At 44.2% G+C, this 17,399-nt stretch overlaps 1 protein-coding gene across 1 annotated transcript in view; it reads right to left on the minus strand.

Moving 5' to 3' along the window:
- The window catches only part of BICRA (BRD4 interacting chromatin remodeling complex associated protein), a 2,119,634-nt gene that overhangs the window by 1,493,277 nt on the left and 608,958 nt on the right, over positions 1-17,399 (minus strand). The window lies entirely within an intron of this gene.

The following is a 17,399-nucleotide window of genomic DNA, read 5'->3' on the forward strand; positions in this document are numbered from 1 at the left end:
TGGAGGTAGAGAATCTGGGTTAAGGCAGGCCTCCGAGTAAACATCATCTAGGATGTCCAAGACAGGAGGTATAGCCAGAGGCCTGTGCTGAGGTAGCAAGAGAAATTTCCTAAGCCTTTTCTTGGAATCTGAATAATCTTGGCCTTCCCAGTGGAAGTGTTCCCTTAAGGTATGCAAAGTTTCCCCAAATGAGTAATCCTCTGGGGGGGATACAGAAGGAATGGACTCCTCCGCATCAGAGTCTTCAAAAGGGGAGTAAGAATGGTCCTGATCATCAGAGTGCTCTGAAATAATGGAGCCCTGATCAGAGGAGGGGGATTCTTCCTCCACTCTGGGCCTTTTGTCCGGTGGGGGTTGAGAACCCCTGATAAGAGTAATTAAATCCTCAGCCATTTTAAGCATCTGTTTTTTAGGCATGGGGCCTGGAGATGGGCCCTGTGTAGCTTGTCTCTTAGAATGCATGGCTGCTTTAGACTTAGTGAAAGCTTTGATGGAAAAAGAAGAGGAAGGTCTAAAGACACCTTGAGAGGAGGTAGACCTGTCCACATTTTGAGATTCAACGCCAAGAGTGGCTTCGGTATCTGTAGTCGGGGTGTGGGCTGAGGAGCCTGCGACCTCGGGCACAGGAGACACCACCAATGAAGTGTCGTCGGTAGTCAGGGGCTGCATAGGTGCCTCGCTGAGAACCGGACCACGTGTAGTCGGCTTTGGCGTGGTGTCGGTAGAGGCCGCGGACCTCATGTGTCGGTCCTTATCTTTGCGTTTTTTAGACAAACCTGGAGTCGGAGTATCCGATGACATAATATAGTTAAATGTTTTGCCAAAATAATGCTGGGCGAACTTCGCCCGACGTTTAATGGTGCGTTTGTTGAATGTAGCACAAAAGCGACAGACCGAGACGTCGTGGTCTGGGCCTAAACAAGGAATACAGAGGGAATGGAAATCCTTATGCGGTATTTGCTTCCCACGTGAGATACAATTATTAACTTTGTCTGACATCGGTCTGAGGCAAGAAAAGTTTCCCCAACGGGGTACTTAGCTTTCAAGAAGACTTCGGTTTCAAAATGTTCGTAATTTCAGGAGCTGGCCGACCGGCACTTGCGAACTGCTTCTGCTTCGGGCACCACGCGGCAAGAAAGACTAAAGAAAATGGCGTCGGCTGGTTCCTTTATACCCCTGTCGCACTGACGTCAGGGAAGAAGCGATGACAACCGACGCCGGACCTAGACTTTGGAATTCGGCCGACCGAGGACCCGCCTGACGGCAGGAGAACCCATCTGTTATGACTGCAGCTGTATGCACGATGAACATCAAGGTAGGAAAGTGGATAGCTTGGTTGGGTGACAATTTACCATCTTAATCATAAAGGAGGGGTTGGTGCCCTTATGGAATGCTAAGAAAGGAGGGGAAGCCATAAGGGCCTGTAGTTCAGAAACCCTTCTGGAAGAAGTGATTACCAGTAGCAGGATTGTTTTCTAGGAGCAGAATTTTAGAGAGGCAGAAGCTGCTGGTCAAAAGGGGTCAGGGTCAGTTTTTCTAAGACAAATGTTAGATTCCAGGGGGTGGAACTAGTTTCCTGGGAGGTCTCATGTGAAGGATGCCTTTCAGAAACTGTTTGGCCTCTAACCTGGAAGCCAATGGAGGTGAGAGAGGCAGACAGGCAGCCATGACTGATGCATGTACTTTCACTGAACAATATGTTAGGCCAGCATCCAGCAACTCACACAGCTATGATAAGATTATGGGGATATGCACTGTTATTGGGTCCAGGTTACATGAGAGAGACCAGAATGAAAATCTTTTCCATTTGGATAAAGACGACTTTCTAGTATTGGGCTTCCTGGCCACCTGCAGTACCCTGAGCACATCCTCTGAGAAACGGTGTCTGAAAGGAAATCAAGGCCCCATCACCCACACCGTCATCTGCAGAGTTGATAGGCGAGGGTGAATGAGGGTTCCCTTGTGTTGTGACAGTAGGTCCACTCTGTGGGGTAACTTGTGGTGACTGCTTTTGGCTAAATGCAAGAGTAAAGAGGAAACAGTGCTGCTGTCTTGGGCAAAAGTGGGTCACCATCCAGATTTCTAGTCTGTCCTGCTGAATCTTTAGTAGGACTTCTGGAATAAGAGGCAGGGGATGGAATGCATATAGGAACATCCCTGTCCATGAAAAGCTCACAGTGCCCACTTTCCAGACCAGGGGGTGTGGGTGTCTGGCACAAATTTGAGGACGTTGTCTGTTCATGTGGGGAGGCAGAGAGATCTACTTGTGGAGTACCTCATTGGTGGACAATGTCCAAGAACACGTCCTTGTGAAGTATCCATTCCTGGGTTTGTGTTTTAGACCTGTTCAGTGTGACTGCCAATACATTCAAGATGGAGGGGATGTACACTGCCTCAAGGGGTGCCTGCAATTTGACAGCCAGCTCCCACACTTGTACGGCTGGTCTGTACAGTACGTAAGACCTGGTCCCCCCTCCCGTTTGTGTACATGCCAGAGCACTGTCATGTTGCCCGTGAAGACTGTTATGGGCCCTGGAATGAAGAGAGACTGAAAGGTCTGGAGTGCTAGTAGTAGTGCTCTCATTTCTTTTACCCTGATGTGATCTTTTCTTTGGGAGAGTGACCAGGTGCCTTGTGCTTTCATTATGCCAAAGGCTGCTCCCCATCCTCTCTTTGTGGCATCTGTGTACATCTCTTGTACTAGTGGAAGAAAATGAAGTGGTAAGTCTAGGTTGGTAAAAAGTTGTTCAATCCACCAGGTTATCTCCCCCTTCAGGCAGGGAAGATGAGGAATTTGGAACTTCAAATGGTGTGCATGTTATGTCCACACCGATTTCAGAAACCACTGCAATTTCCTCATGTGCATTTTTGTCAGAGGGAGCACTGGGATGGTGGATGCCATAAAGCTCAGGATTCTGAGAAAGGTTCTGGCTGAGATGTGCAAGAGAGGGATTAGGTTTTGAATGAAAACAGTGAGCTCCTAGACCCCTTCTGAACGGGAAAGGAAACCATCATGAGGTCTGTTTGGATCCTGCATCCCAGGAAGATGTGGTCCTGTGATGGGAAGAGAAAAGATTTTTGGTAATTTATAGTGAATTCCAGAGAAAGGAGGATGGAAATTGCTTGGTTGACATATTGGGGTAGAGCCTCTGGACTGTCTGCTTGGAAAAGATCATCCAGCCATGAGAAAACCTGGATGCCCTGAAGTCTGCAGCATGCCACCACTCATGCTAGGCATTTTGTGAAAACCCTTGAGGCGGTAGGAAGACCAAAAGGCAAGGCTGAAAAAGTACAGTTTTGTACCTACCATAAATGTAGATGTCCGAACTGGATAGCATCTGCAGTCATAACAACTGGGTTGTCCTGTCGTCAGGCAGCCCTTCAGTCGGCCGGATTCCAAAGTCCGGGTCCGGCTTCGGCTGATGTCGCACTTCACCCAACGTCATCTCTGTTGGTCTTCGGGTATAAAGGCATCAGCCGACGCCATTTTCCTCAGTGTTTCTTGCCCCAGATGCCAGTTGCCCTCATGGAAGGCTAAAATTTGGATAAATGCCAATGTTTCCAAAAGGATAGAAGGTAAACACAAAAAGTAAGCATGTATGTACATATATACAAACAAATACACCATAAGAGACTCCCCCCACTAGCTAGCTATTAGGAGGGTAAACACCCTAGGAGTACCACAGAGGGGAAGGAGGGAGGGTAATCCTGACTGCAGATGCTATCCAGTTCGGACATCTACATTTATGGTAGGTACAAAACTGTACTATGTCCTTCATGGATGCATCTGCAGTCATAACAACTGGGTAGAACACCATAGCCAACAAGGGGAGGAGGATAAAACTAGATTATGGTGTGTTTAGGATCCCTTGCAGTATAGCAGTGGCAAACCCTGCTCGGGATCTGGAATATAGAGGCAAATTATAATGCTTGGCAAATGTATGCACGGAGGTCCAAGTAGCCGCCTCAATAATGTCTTTGGTTGCCACTCCTCGTAAGAAGGCTGTGGTAGTGGCTGTTGCCCTTGTAGAATGAGGTCTTATGTTCTGTGGAATTGGTTTTCCATGGAAGGAGTAACAGAATCGTATGCAATTTCCTATCCATTTGGAGATTGTCTGTTTGGAAATAGCTTTTCCTTCCCTTCCTGTTGCATAGGCTACAAAAAGTTGGTCAGTCTTTCTGCTACTTTTAGTTCTGTCCAAATAGTAGCGTAGCTGTCTATGTACATCCAAGGTATGCAATATTCTTTCCCCTCTGTTTTGTGGGTTGGGAAAGAAGGTAGGTAGGTGGATTGCCTGGTTTAAAGACACTCTGGATACCACCTTAGGCATAAATGTAGGATTAGTTCTCATAGACACTCTATCTTGGTGGAAGATTAGGAAGGGTTGCACTGCCATTAAGGCCTGTAGTTCTGAAACCCTCCTTGCTGAAGTAATTGCCAGTAGGAAAGCAGTTTTCCATGACAGGTGTTGTAGGTCTGCTGTTGCTGCTGGTTCAAAGGGTGATAGTGTCAATTTTTCTAGCACAAAGTTTAGATCCCAAGCTGGTAATGGTGGTTTCCTTGGAGGTTTTACATTCTTGATTCCTCTGAGGAACTGCCTGAGCAAAGGGTGAGAAAAACAGGTGGATCAAAGCTGTATTCTGCTGAAATAGCTGATGCATGTATCTTGATGGAGGAGTAGGACAGGCCTGAATGAAGAAGTTGCTAGGTACTCCAGAATGTTAGGCATATCTATGTTTGACACATCTTTTCCTCTTTCAGTACTCCAAATGACAAACCTTTTCCATTTTCCAGCATAGTTTCTTCTTGTTGAAGGTCTGCCTGCTTCAAGAATAATGTCTCTAACTCTTTGGGAAAGTTCTGGATTAGCTGCTGCTATGTGATGTTCCATGCAGTCAGTTGCAACGTTTTTAGGTTTGGATGTATGATGCTGTAGTTGTTCTGAGTTAACATCAAAGGCATCAGTGGTATTGGCCACATATTGTTCCGAGACATGCTCCTCAGCAGTGGGTACCAGTGTTGTCTTGGCCAGTTTGGAGCTATCAGGATTATCCTTGGGCGTTCTTCCTTGATTTTTAGTAATACCTTGTGTATCAAGGGAAGAGGTGGGAATGCATATGCTGTTAGGCCTTTCCAGCTGAAGGAGAGCGAATCCACTTTCCATGCTAGTGGGTGGAATGTCCTTGTGCAGAATTTTTTGAGCTGGTGATTGGTAGGTGATGCAAATAGATCTATCTGAGGCATTCCCCATTTCTTTGAGATGGTCTTGAAGATGTCCGGGTGCAGCTTCCATTCGTGGGCATCCGATGTGGTTCTGCTTAATATGTCTGCTAGAGTATTCTCCTTTTCCGGTACAAATATTGCCTGTAACCGGATGTTGTAGCTGAGTGCCAGGGTCCACAGCTCCAAAGTCGTTCTGCATAGAGGGTATGAATGAGTGCCTCCCTGTTTGTTGATGTACAACATGACTGTGGTGTTGTCTGTCCTTATCATCAACTGGCCCTCTTTGAGAAATGGTCTGAACTTTTGGATTGCCAGTTTTACTGCCAGCATTTCTTTTAGGTTGATGTGCAGGTGAAGTTGATCCTGTGTCCACAATCCTTGCACGCATTTGTCCAGCATGTGGGCCCCCCATCCTAGGTCTGAAGCGTCTGTTGTGATGGTCTGGCTTGCTTGACATCTGCGAAAGGGTAGCCCTGGGTTTGACTGGCATGCCTGAGCCCACCATAGGAACTCCTGTTTTAAGCATGGAAGTAATGGAATTTCTGTTTCTAGGCTGTGTCTGTGTTGGGACCATAAATTCTTTAGGTACCACTGTAGTTTTCTCATATGTAGTCTGGCAAATGGAACCAAGATTATGCATGATGCCATGAAGCCCAAGGCCTGCAGTACTTTTCTTGCTGTTAACTTGTTCAGTTTTGTTAGTGCCAAGAAGTAAAGAGGGAGTTCTTTTTGTTTTTCTGTAGTTAGGAATGCCATCTGTTTTACTGTGTCCAATTCCGCGCCCAAGAATGTCCTTGTTTGGGATGGTATCAGCCTTGACTTTTGTAGATTGACTGTGTATCCCAGTGCTTGCAGCAAGTAAATGACCCTTTGTAAATCTGTTGTCAGCTTGCTTTTGTTGTCCCCTTGTAGCAGGCAGTCGTCTAGGTATGGGTAAATTTGAATTCCTGTAGTCTGCAATGGCGATTACTGATGCCAGGCATTTTGTGAATACTCTGGGCAGTAGATAAGCCAAAGGGCAATGCTGAGAATTGATAGTGCTCTGATCCTGCAAGAAATCTGAGGTATCTTCTGCAGATTGGTCGAATGGGGACGTGCAGGTATGCCTCCTTGAGATCTAGAGTTACCAGCCAACACTCCTTGCCCAGCATGGGAAGAAGTTGCTGTAGGGTCAGCATTTTGAATTTTGGGACAATGATGTATGTATTTAAGTGGACAGGTCGAGAATTGGTCTCCAACTTTTTTCCTTTCTTGGAACGAGGAATAGTCTGGAGTAGAACCCCTTTCCTTGATCTGCTGTTGGCACTTTTTCCACAGCTCTCATGTTTGCTAACTGCATTATCTGTTGTAGAGCCTCTGTTTTTTGATTTGGAGGTAGATTTGGCATTCCTCTTTTGACTGGTAAAGTGTGGAAGTGGAACCGGTAACCTTGATCTATGGTTTGTAAAATCCACTTGTCTTTTGTTATATAGTGCCAGTTCTTTGAAAATAAGGTTAATTTTCCGCCTAGAGGAGCTGCTATTTGTTCCCTGGTAGGCGGATTTAGGGTTAAGTCACTGTGGTTGAGTTGATGTAGTGGCAGAGGTTGTGTCTGTGCCTCTGTTGTTACCTTGCCACTGTCGTCCTCTGTAGGCACCTCCCCTGGATTGGTTTCTGCCTCTGGAACGTCTATTCCTGCCCCTTTGAGATCTTGTGGAGTCAGGAAAGGACCAATTTTTGGCAGGCCAGTTCCTGCTAAACCTTGGGGGCTGAACCTGCAAGAAATCTTTAACCATTTGAACAGATTTTGCCTTTTCTTCCATTTTCTTCATAACCTGCTGGGCAGGTGTACCAAACAAACTTGTCTTATCCATAGGAGCATCTAGCAACTTAGCTTTAACATGATCCGGTAGAGCTTGCTCCTTTAGCCATGCATGCCTTCTTATCACTGTGCCAGTCATGGCTGATCTAAATGAAGCCTCCAGTGCATCATAGCCACATTTTAAGGAATGGTTACTAACCTGTTGTATGTTATTTACCATTTCTAATACATATTTCTTATCAATAGATTCATCAGTGTTTAGTTTTTTAGTTAACTGATCAAGCATAAACTCTTGGTATTGTATCATGTGAAACTGACAATTTAAAGCTCTAGCTGAGAGAGTAGCTGAAGTGTAGACCTTTTTGCCCCATCTGTCTAATGACCTTGCTTCCCTTTCTGAAGGAATAGGGTTTTTTGCTATGGTCGCGGCTACTGCCTTGGGACCCTGGGATATAGTTTCGGGGTCTGCAAGAGGGGCCTTGTAAAGGTGGTGATGAGTGTCTGGCACCCTGTAAAATCTGTCTGGTTTGGCAGGGGCTGGAGGTAAAGAATCTGGTGCGGAGCAGACATCATTGAAAGCATCACCAACCACAGAGAGAACAGGAGGTATAGTTAAGGGCCTGTGCTGTGGAAGGTGCAGAAAGGTCCTAAGTCTTTTTCTGGAGTCTGAAAAATCCTGTTGCTGCCATTGGAACTGCTCTTGCATGGCATGTAAGGTTTCTCCAAAGGAGAATTCTTCTGGTGGGGAAGCAGCTGGAATGGATTCTTCAGCATCAGAGTCTTCAAAATTGGAGAAAGGAGCCTCTGGATGATCAGTTATGTCTGATTCATCGGCAGACTCATCAGAGGACACTGGCTCAGGGGGCTCTGCCCTAGGTCTCTTCTCTGGGGGCTGAGAGGCCCTGTCTGGGTGAGATTGAGATCCTCTAATTAATGAAATTAAATCTTCTGCCAGAGTAAGCATTTGAGAACTAGAGGATGGCCTGGTTGTAGGGGGTTTAACAGGCACTGTTTTAGTAGTCTTTGCTGCTTTAGCCCTGGCGAAGGCCTTAATGGACATGGCTGCTGGAGGCCTAGCAGCACCACGTGCTGGGGTAGAGACATCCAAGGGAATGGTGTCTGATAAGTCAGTGGCAACCACCGTAGTGGATAAAATTTCTGAGGCCGTTTCAAGAGTGGTAGCAGGGGCCTCAGTTGTAGAGATAGATTCAGCTGTACTTTGATCAGTTTTCTCTGTTTCGGCCGAAACCAAGACACTCGCGGTTTGCTTAACCATGGTTTCAGCCGAAACAGCGGACCGCGAGTGTCGGTCTTTATCTTTGCGTTTTTTGGCAGATTGGGTTGTCGGAGGATCCGACGGCATAATGTACGCAAAATCAGAACTGAAAAACTGTTCAGCAAACTCCGACCGACGCCTAAGCGTTGTCGGTTGAGCAACACAGGCGAACAGGCTGCTACGTCGTGGGCTGGGCCTAAACAAGGCAGACAATAAGAGTGGAAATCTTTATGAGGTATTTGTTTCCCACAGGTTAAACAATTATTAACTTTTTCTGACATCGGCTGAGGCAAGAAAGAGTCCCAACGGGTACTTAGCTTTAGAAGTCTTCGAAGTAGTATTCGGTAGAAGTAATCTCTGGATCCGACTGACCGGCACTTGCGAACAGCTTCTGCTTGGCGCCAGCGGCAAGAAAGACTGAGGAAAATGGCGTCGGCTGATGCCTTTATACCGAACCAACAGAGATGACGTCGGGTGAAGTGCGACATCAGCCGAAGCCGGACCCGGACTTTGGAATCCGGCCGACTGAAGGGCTGCCTGACAGGACAACCCAGTTGTTATGACTGCAGATGCATCCATGAAGGACATCTGAGTGTGTCCAGAGGCTACAGAGAACCTTAAATACTTCTTGTAGCTGGGGTGGGATTGGAATATGAAGGCAGGCATCCTTTATGTCTATTGAGGCCATAAAGGCTTGGGGTAAGATCAAGGTGAACAGAGTTTGTAATGTGAGCATCCTGAAGGAGGGTACTATCAGGCAGGTGTTGAGGAAGGAGAGGTTGAAGATGGGTCTCCAGAGGACTTCTTTCCTTGGGACAAGAAACAATCTGGAATAAAATCCCTTGCATCTTTGATGAACAGGAACATGTTGAATGGTGCCTTGATATAACAGGTTTTGCAACACCTGTGGAAACAGTGGAAGTTGTTCTTTGGGTGGTTGGGGGATGCCCCTGAAGGGTGGTAGGGACTCCCATACCACGAAGTACCCATTTTTTATGATAGAAAGAACCCAAGAATATTTAGTAATGTTTTCTCAAGCTGGACTTGGGAGGGAAAGGCGAAGGGGGCAATAGGGCCCAAATAGTCAAAAGGACCTTGGTTTGTCTGGAAAGGGTTGTTTTTAAGGTGGGACTTGTTGAGGAGTTCTAAATGGTTGTCTTTTTCCAAATCTTTTTGTTCAGAATGAGATGGCCTGGATTGTTTCCTGACAAAAACGGTCTTAGAATGGTAATTTTTGTGGAATTTTGGGACACAGGATACCAGGAAGTGTTAAGTCTTGCACCTCCTTACCCTTCTCCTGCAAGGTTTTGTAAAGATCAGCAGCAGAAGTGCCAAAGAGGGCTTCATTGTCTAGGGGAGCATCCATCAATTTGGGCTTAATATCCTCTGGCAAAGGTTGTAGTGGAAGACATGCAAATCTCCTAAGAACAGACCCTGAGGTAGCTACTCTAGTGGAGGCCTCTGCAGCATAACTACATTTAATTGAGTGCCTGGTGACCTGAGAGGTTGCACCAAGCAAGAACGTAGCCAGTGACCTATTCTCAGAATCAGGCAGACCTGAAATAATTTTAGATAGCAGAGACAAGAGCTCTAATCAATATTTTGTCATGTGGGTTGATAGTTGACTGAAATAAAGGCAACGGTGGCAGATGTATAAACTTTCTTGATGCAACAACCAAAAACTCCAAATGTGGAAAAGAATTAGATGTTGTAAAATAAAGCAGCCAGGCAGTAAAAAAACAGTACTTTATAAACTTTCTTGCCTAGTCTCTCCAGATGTCTGCTGTCCCTGTCAGAAGGTAGCAGGGAAATAAAGGGAAGAAAACTAGAGGATTTGTCTGAAGACACAGTGATTACTGAAGGGTCAGCTGAGGGTGCTCTGAATAGGAACTTGCAGTCTGTAGGCACCTTATAAAATCTGGTTTTTTTTTGTTTGTTTTGTTTTTTTTTTAGGTGCAGGAGGGTGTGAATCTGGAGTCTTGCTTAAAGATGCAAATACATCTAGGAATGCAGGAGGGGAAGGGGAATAGCTGAAGGACAGGGGGGTGTCCACTTGCAGTAGGCCATAACATTTTTTTTTTATAGCTGACATTTCAGTGCCTTCCCATTCAAAATGTTCCTGCATCCTAATCAAGGTGTCATTAAAGGAAATTTCCTCTACTAGTGAATCAGCCCCATTAGTGTCTTCCTCTGGTGAAGCATAACCTAGTGGGTAGGGTAACAGAGTTGAATAAGCCACTGACTCATCCGAAGAATGTTCCTTTTCTGAGCAGGTTTCTTCCCCTACCCTCTTTTGAGGAGAAGCAGTCCAGGGAGAGGTAGGTATAGTAACCTCTGGAGGGGGTCTGAGGAACATGAGAGCATTAAATATGCTTTGAGAAAAGGTCTGCCAATCCTACTGAGAATCAGATGGAGGAGAGACATGCTTAGTCTTGCATTTCTTTTTACTAAGCATATCCATTCTATGTAGTGACCGGTGGGCCAGACGTAGGCCTACACTCGATGTTTGAATCCACTTCCTCCTTAACTACAACGGTCAGAATCCCTAGGGCCTTCAGAGATTACGAGTCTGGGTTCCCCTTGAATGTCTGCGGTACCTCCAAGGACATGCTGATATCCTGTTCCAAGGCGATCTCTATTATGGGTTTGGCTTGTGGTTCGAATGACGGTTCTGTGTGAATCTCCAGACTAAATAGTCTCAGGAGAGACATCTGGCACTGGAGGTACAGCTGAAGCTTCTGGCCTAGGTTTCTTGACCTTTTGCTTTGCTAAAGACTCTGCCTCTGAGCCTGAGGGACCATCCATCCTTTTAGCGAGGAGTTTTAACCGTTAATTTTCTAATTCGATGGAAAGGAAACTCAACCTACTACTAAATGTTTTGGGAACAAAGGATTGGCAAAATAGGGCAGGCCTTATGGTCGTGGGAAGACCCAAGACAGAAAAGGCACTGTTGATGGTTGTCCTTATGTGGAATCTGACGTCCACATTAGCATATGGCCTTCCTGGAGGGCATTAAACTTTAGACACAATCAAAAGCATTCCCCAATGGGGCACTTATCTGAGACATAGAGACTAAAATTTCTTTGCCGATCAGACCGTACGTATGGAAGACACGTTCTGTCTGGCAACAAAGAAGTTCTGAGGATGGTGCATGCGTCCATCACTTTTATGGCCTATGTCCGATAGCAGCCTATGGGCAACATACCACGCACCCTAGGCACTAAAGACTTTTGTACACTGGCCGACTTCAAGTCACTTGGCAGACAAACTCCCTCATGTAAAGAATACTGCAACAGCAGAATAGAAGGACATCATATGTCATGTATAATGTTTGTAACTAACCCTGTTTCGTTTTTCTAATTTGAAACATGAAAAAGTGACCCTTATCTGTGAAGTGATGAGTATGGTGTTGGAGAATAATTTGGTTTGAAGGGGGAGTATTATCAGCAAATCAAAGGAGTAGCAATGGGGGGCAGCCTGTGCTCCAGTCTATGCAAATTTTGTGCTTTTAGGATGGCAAAGCACATTTGTTATAGGCTGCCCCTACTGGAATAAAATAAAAATGTATTCCCATTTCTTGGATGACAGTTTTATTTTGTGGCAAGGAACTGGTGTTGTGATAGAAGAGTTTGTTCAATATTTAAATACTACAAATTTTTTTTTATTTACTTTTAAGTACGATAAGGCTGGGATACCTTCATAACACATGGTCAAAATGGATTCAGGTCCAGAGTATTTAGGAAAGATAATTTTTGCAATGCTTATTTGCATGTGGATAATAATCACCCATTGAAACAGAGTATAATTAAAGGACAAGCAATAAGAGTAGCTTGGACGACGTCACATTTTGAGGATGTTGGAGCTGAACTTGATAAAATTTCTGTAATGTTCCAGGAAAGGGGGTACCCCAGGAGTTGCATAGATGAGATTATTGGGGAAGTGTATGGAAAGTGGGGTACCCAATATAAGCCACTTATGGGGGTTGGTCTAGACAAGGATTTAACCCTAAGTGAACAAATGAAGTACAAAATGGTTATGATAGACAATGTCTATTGCAATATAATCATCTCACTAGTAGAATAAAGAATGTCCTGCTACACAACTGGAATGTTTTTTAGAACTAATAGAAGTGTTAGAGAAGGTTGGTGGGGGTCCTAGATTTGTTACTAAAACTGGGGCAAATTTCAAAAAGCTTTTTGAAAGTAAGTTAGAGGTAAGAAAACCTATAGATTATGGAACTAGGGCAGATGGTAGTTGTAGTCAATGTCCAAACATAATCAAGGTGACTTCCCTAATACTTAATTGTTTAAAGAATAAAATAATTTTTAAAAAAGGAAACTGTAGTACAAGCAGGGTGGTATATTTAGCAGTATGCGAGTCATGTTCACATTTTTATGCAGGTAAAACAGGGCGTTCATTGAAGTGTAGAATTTATGAACACCTGAACGATATAAAAAATAAAAAACTAAGTAACACTCTGTAGAAACATTCAATGACTTGCACTTCTATTTCTAAATTTATGTTTCGTATATTAGATAATATTAGATTGGAGCCCAGAGGGGGTGACTGGAAAAATAATTTGCAAAAGGAGAATGAATGGCAGCTAAGCCTAGCTGCACGGTTTCCACCTGGGTTATATGTGTTAAATTAAATAGCTAATACTGTTTGATTTAAAGAACAATACAATTTTTTCATGAACTAGTAGGTACACAAAGTGATTTCATTATACATTTTATATATTTAAAGATAGTGCTTTTAAATTTAAATATGCTTATATTTGCTTTTTCTCTAATTATTACCTATGAATTTTGGAAATATGAACATTGATTGGTTAAAGAATTATGATGTCATCCGAGTTAAATTGTTTAGGCAATGTACTGTGTTGTACTCTGATGAAGTCTCCAAAGAAGAGATGAAAGTGCTTAATACTGTATTTATATACTTTTTGTTTTTATGGATAAAAGTTGTTCATGTGTTAGGACTGGTCAGTTTAATTTTCATAATTCCTGGTCATTTTAGTGCTTTTGGTTCATTTGTTTTTAATGTTTGTAACTAGATCATGTTAATATAGTTGGTTTTCTCTATTCAGAGTTAAATGTTTGCGCCTGCAGACTGTTCCCCTCCATATAAAAAGTAGTCAGCAATGAGAAAAAGAAAAACTGCTAGTAACTTTGCAAATGCGTTAAAGAATCTACAAATTTAACTCAGAAAAGTGTGTACAGAATTCCCTTGGCTAACTGCCTTCAGCTACAGACTTCCTGTCTCTCTCTGCGAACATGTGCTAATGAAAAAAACAATCAAATATATTTGCATATGCAAGAAGCTTATTTTTCATGCTTTATTTTTTTCTCATATTTTGAGCCTATCTGCTTACAAAAAAAAATGTTTACAGCTTAAGCCAATGACATTAATCTATACATCCACCCTCAGATAAACAAGGGAAACAATCTTAATTATACATATAATCAACACACTTTTACACTCCACACCAGCAGCTCTAGATCACAACACTACATTAACTTAAATGTGATTCTGCCTAGGCTTTTTTCTCATTGTAAAGCCTATATTTTGTGCATATAAAAAGGTACTTGTTTGCTTTTATATCTAACACACATGACAGTCACTGAAAAGACTCCCCCCACCAATTTAAAATACTAATGACTACACAATGCACAACAGTGCTTTGCTATGTATGACATGCACTTTACATCACAAAATATTTTACACATATTAATAAAAACAAAACTGTTTTACTTATAGTTAATTTTTTCCCTTTAGTGTCCTTCCAAACATTAATGACAATGTCAGGTACACACTTTACAGTCCACCCAGAAGTTTAACTACGTCAACAAAAATCCAGTCCTTTTCTCAGTCATCCTTTTTTTTTTATTATTATTTTTATTATTTTTATTATTATTTCACAAATATGACTGATGCTTTATAATGTCCCATCTATTTAAATGCTGCTTGTCTACCTGATTCATAGGTTCATACTAGGCTATCTGCCCTAGGGCATTTACAAGCCTAGCCAGAGTGTGTTTGGCTTTCACCACCCCTTGGAATGAGTTTACTGTGCCCTTTTTAAGGTTGTGTTTACTGTGCCTCTGTCTAGTACTGACACAGAAGTGATCCCCGGGATAAACCTACGATCTCCCATCCACTCGTCAAGATTCTTCTTGGAGAATCAGTGAGGGGCTCTGCCTAACATGGACTGGGATTCTATTCCAGAGTGAAGGGAGCCTCTGGGTTATGAATCTGTCCCTCCAGCATGTCCTATTTATTTCTGTGCTGAGGTTCAAGTCACTCGATCGCGTAGCTCTAAGGGATTTGGATTTTCTGAGGTGGAGCATGTCCATTAATTCAGGGTTGGACATGGCTTTGTACGTCAGGCATAGATCGCCTCTGAGTAGGCGGTATGCAACTGAGTAGAGCTGCAGTTTCTTTAGCCGGAGCAGCATATGGCATCTGTTTGAGTCCCTTGATCCTCTTTAGTGAGGTACTTTTGGGGTCATTCTAGTTGCTGCAGATGTCGGGTAAGGTACATCCCAAATGGGGCACTGTACTCAATTATGGGCCTGATGAGGGATGAGTAAAGGGGCACAATGACCTCCCTTGATCTAGATGTGAATCCTTTCATGATAAGGTGGGCTATATAGAAGGTCTGCCTAACCACTTTAGCAATGTGGTTGTCAAAGGAGAGGTTACTATCAACTTGGGTCCCCAGGTCCCTAATTACTTCTTCTGTACTTAATGGATTACCTCCTATGTGGTAATTTGTGGGCACTTTGTTTTTGCCAAAGGGTATAACTATACACTTTTTGGCGTTTAGTTTAAGGCCATGGCTCTGGCACCAGTTACCCATCTCTATGAGACCCTTTTGGAGGATGCTTGTGTCAGCTGGAGAGTCAATTATGGCGCCCAGTTTGCAGTCATCTGCGAACTTGGTCAGCCACAGTCCTCCTGTGTTAGCCTGTACCTCAGAAAAATATATTCCGAATAAGAGAGGTCCCAGGACTGAGCCCTGTGGGATGCCACTTGTAACTGGTTTAGAGTCTGACATGGCTCCAGCAATTCTGACCATGTGGGTTCTGTCCTTGAGCCAGTTTGCAACCCATCTTATGACATAGGGGTTTATATTTAGGCTGGAGAGTTTGTCTACGATGCCAGAGTGGGGTATTGTGTCAAAGACTTTTGCGAGGTCTAGGTAGGCTGTGTGGACCACCTTACCCTCATCAATGGCCTTGGTGACTGTTTCAGAGAAATGTACCAGGTTCAGGAGGCAGGATCTGCCCTTGACAAAGCCGAATTGGGTAGGAGCCAGTGTCTGTAGGTCCCCAATGTCTTTGTTTATGAGCTCCATAATGATCCTCTCCATAGCTTTGCAGACCAGGCTAGTCAGGCTTATGGGGCGGTAGTTTCCAGGGTCCGTAGAGGCGCCTCCTTTGTGGAGTGGGACTACTACTGCTGTACGCCATTCTTTGGGTACATATCCTGCAGTAAGGCTAAGACTGAATAGCAGCTTTATGTGAGGGTATAGCTCTTCTTGGAGTTAATGTAGCACGTAGCCCGGGAAACCGTCCGGTCCCATTGATGCTGTGTTTTTTGCTTTGGAGAGGGCAGCTCTCACCTGGGCATCTGAGATGTCAGGGAGGCAACACTCTGCTGGGATAGATATTTGTCCTTTTGGGGGGGGGGGTGTTTGCACTGAACCTGTCTGCCAGGATGTTGGCAATGTCTGAGGGTTCAGTGTATTTTTTGTTATTATGGACCAACTCTGAGCATATCTGGGAGTTGCCAACCAGGTTTCTAACATAACTAAAGAAAGCCTTATGATTATCTTTTGTTGCTTGTGCAATTTCTCTCTCGAAAGTGGCCTTGGATGTTTTTATGAGTGATCATAGTTTTTTGCTAGTACTGATCAGAGATGCCTTCCCTTTTACGGATTTTGCTCTATCATGTAGTAGCTTCCTCCTTCTGTTGTAAAGCTTATTTATGGCTGGGGTCCACCAGACAGGACGCCTGCCTTTGGGGGAATGGGTCTTGGTTTTATTTGGGATTGCATGATCCATGCATTCTTGAAGGTGTCCATAGAATGTGTTTATAAAGGATTCAGCAGATAGGGCCGTGGTTTCCACTGGCCTGGGGGCCTTGAAGGATTCCACTGTGGTTTTAAGAAGTGTGAAGTTAGCTTTTGAGAAGTTCTTCACTGTGGTCTTTTGTGCTGGGGGTGGGGGTGGGATGTGGATTTCTAGTGAGATTAATTTATGGTCCGATCTTACCAATGAGGGGTATACTTCTGGTATGGAACATTGTGTTCCCATGTTGGTGATGATCAGATCTAGTATGTTTTCCCCTCTTGTGGGAGTGGTGACCAATTGTTCCATAGCATTTGAGTTTATGAATTCTAGGAACCTCTGGGCTAGGGTGTTGGGGCTTGAGTAATGCTCCCAGTCTATGTTTGGATAGTTGAAGTCCCCCAATATGATGGTGTTTGGAGAGACCTTCATATTCTCCAGTGTCTTCAGGAAGGCCGAGTGGGGTTCTTGAGTTTGAGAGGGTGGTCTGTAGCATGCTACAAACTGAAAGGCAGTTTTGCCCACTGTTAGTTGCACATGGATGGTCTCAGATGCTTTGTGCAATGCCACTAACCAGGAAGTGTGGGTGTCCTTGATGAATATGGATACTCCCCCCTCCTTTTATGGTTCGGTCTGTGTTTTGGGGTCAAAAAGCATGATGTGAGGTATAACCTGGTAGTGCTGGGGTGCTCTCGGGAGCCTTGAACCAGGTTTCTGTCACTGCACAGACATCAATGTTCTCCATACTGAGCAGGGCTTCAAGAGAGTGCATCTTGAGGTTTAGACTTCTGGCGTTGAGCAGCATTACCCTTAGTTTCTTTCTACTTGTGTTGTCTATGGGGGTGGGTTTGTCCCTTTTGAGCCTTGCCTAAAAAAGGCACTATGGGAGTGGCAAGAACCTTTGCCAATATCCGAAAGCCCAGGGGTGACAGGTGCAAGCCGTCCCTTGCGAAGCAACATGGCTTGTCGAGCATGTCATCCCAGGCAGACAGATACTGGATCCCCTTTGAATGACACCAATAC

Source organism: Protopterus annectens, chromosome 1.part0 (genome assembly GCF_019279795.1).
Source record: "Protopterus annectens isolate FY-2018-M chromosome 1.part0, PAN1.0, whole genome shotgun sequence".
Taxonomy (NCBI): domain Eukaryota; kingdom Metazoa; phylum Chordata; order Ceratodontiformes; family Protopteridae; genus Protopterus; species Protopterus annectens.